The 2,183-nt window shown below is 44.1% G+C and overlaps 1 protein-coding gene across 1 annotated transcript in view; it reads right to left on the reverse strand.

The window, feature by feature from the left end:
• The window catches only part of ptprma (protein tyrosine phosphatase receptor type Ma), a 50,700-nt gene that overhangs the window by 32,607 nt on the left and 15,910 nt on the right, over positions 1–2,183 (reverse strand). The window lies entirely within an intron of this gene.

Genomic DNA, 2,183 nt, shown 5'->3' on the forward strand with positions numbered 1-2,183 from the left:
CACACACACACACCTAACACACACACACACCTAACACACACACACACCTAACACACACACACACCCCTCAGGAAAACAGAAACTAATCTGAGCCTCTGAGTGGCTGAACAGCAAAGATGAGTCTGGACTTGATGACATGAAGCTAAATATAACCCAACAAGCTGCTCCACTTGGTACAGATGCTGGTACCGCTGGTTCTGCTGGTTCTTCTGGTTCTGCTGGTACCGCTGGTTCTGCTGGTTCTTCTTGTTCTGCTGGTTCTGCTGGTACCGGTGGATCATATGGTTCCGCTGCAGATGGTTCTGCTCCGTCTCCTCTGTTTGTCCAGAGGACATTGTCCCAGAAGTCTCATCCTCCATCTTGCTGCAGTTTTGCTAACGTCAGCCCAGTAGCCATCTTGTTTCCAGAGAGGAAACCCTTCCAAGCAGTCTCACAGGTTCAGGGTCATGACCTTTGACCTTTGCAGCCTGACAAGCAGCGTGTAGGTTTTTCCTCAGATGTAACTAAAGTTGTAAAATGATGTTGCTGTATGAATCCTCTGGACGAAGGAATAAACCTCGATCCTGGTTTGTTCAGAATTCTGCAGAAGGAACTTGCAGGTTCCCAAAGATGCTAGCCACTGATGCTAGCTGCTAATGCTAGCCACTGATGCTAGCTGCTAATGCTAGCCACTGATGCTAGCTGCTAATGCTAGCCACTGATGCTAGCTGCTAATGCTGGCCACTGATGCTAGTTGCTAATGCTAGCCACTGATGCTAGCTGCTAATGCTAGCCGCTGATGGGGAGGAGGAAGCATCCAATGCTCGTTGGAGACTACTGATGGTCACGGCGTTTGGATATAAAATGTCTGAACAGAAAAACATTCACTTCTTCTTGTTCATCTAAACTCTTTCATTGTTTTCCAAGTTAAAGTTATTGATCGCTGCAGCGCCGATAGATTACGTATCAGTTCTGCAAAAAGTGATTTATTTCTAATTTAGTTAAACTAATACAATATTATTTTAGTGGAATATATAGCAGGTGTCCATTAGCATAAGCTAATCTCAGTTAGCCTGTTCCAAATCCCTCTGAAATTTATCTGGTTTGTCTACATTCAGAGCTGATGCTGAACTGTAACATCCCATAATTTATGCTTCTGTTTTCATCCATCTCTGTATTTTGTTTCTCTCAGTAGTTTTAGTTTGTAGCTTCAATCATTATTTAACTGTCTCATAGTTATTATTATTATTATTGTTGGATACTGGAAACAGGAAGACTATGTATGTTATGAATTAATGAATGGAATCTGGTACGATTATATAAGTTAAACTTCATACTCCTCACAGTCGCCGAATAAGTGGAGTATTTACATGTATTTGAGTATATTTGGTAGTAAGGTATTGCATTTACACTTAGAAACATGAAAGTCTTTATTATTATGTTTTATTTGTTAAATGTCTGTCTGAAAAATAAATCATCATCATCATCATCAATTTCATGTTGCAGAGAATTCATTCATCCATGTCTGGATCTGATGATGAATCAGCCGGTGTTTACGCTGAGCACCGATCTGCTTCCCGGACCGGATCAGACCGGACCAGACCGGGTCGGGCCTTCTGGGTCATTCTGACCAGACTGGACCGGATCGGACCTCGCTGCACCGATTCTGATGAAAGCATGTGTTGAAACCTGAGGAGGGGTTGTGACCTGCGACCTTTGAGATGGGGGGCAGGGGCCGCTGTGGGCCTGCTGATGTTGCCATGGAGATGAGTATCCCACCCAGCTGCTGCTGTCCAGACTCTCGCTGTTTCAGGATCGATGTTTCAGGTGGGATGGTAGCCGGCTGTACCACTGGTGGCTCAAAGTACCGCAGCCCAAAAGTCTCGGACAAGATTCCTCTACGTCCCCTTCATGAACCTGGGTTAACCATGAGCTACGGTTAACCATGAGCTAGAGTTAACCGTGGGTCCCTTCCAAAGGTAGTTTCATCGAAACCAGGAAACGCTTTAAAAGGCTTCCCTTTGAATAAAAATGGAAATGTTATCCATCAGTATAAAATCAGAGTACCAGGCTGTAATTGAAGCTAACCAACAGTCAGGATGTATCGTACCAGATCATGCGTCTGTCTCTGAGATGAATCAAACCACCTGGTTCTGATCAGGAAATTGACCCATTTATTGCTTAAAGCAGTGGTTCCCAAACTT

The sequence above is a fragment of the Poecilia formosa genome, unplaced genomic scaffold (assembly GCF_000485575.1).
Source record: "Poecilia formosa unplaced genomic scaffold, Poecilia_formosa-5.1.2 Scaffold404, whole genome shotgun sequence".
NCBI classification, from domain to species: domain Eukaryota; kingdom Metazoa; phylum Chordata; class Actinopteri; order Cyprinodontiformes; family Poeciliidae; genus Poecilia; species Poecilia formosa.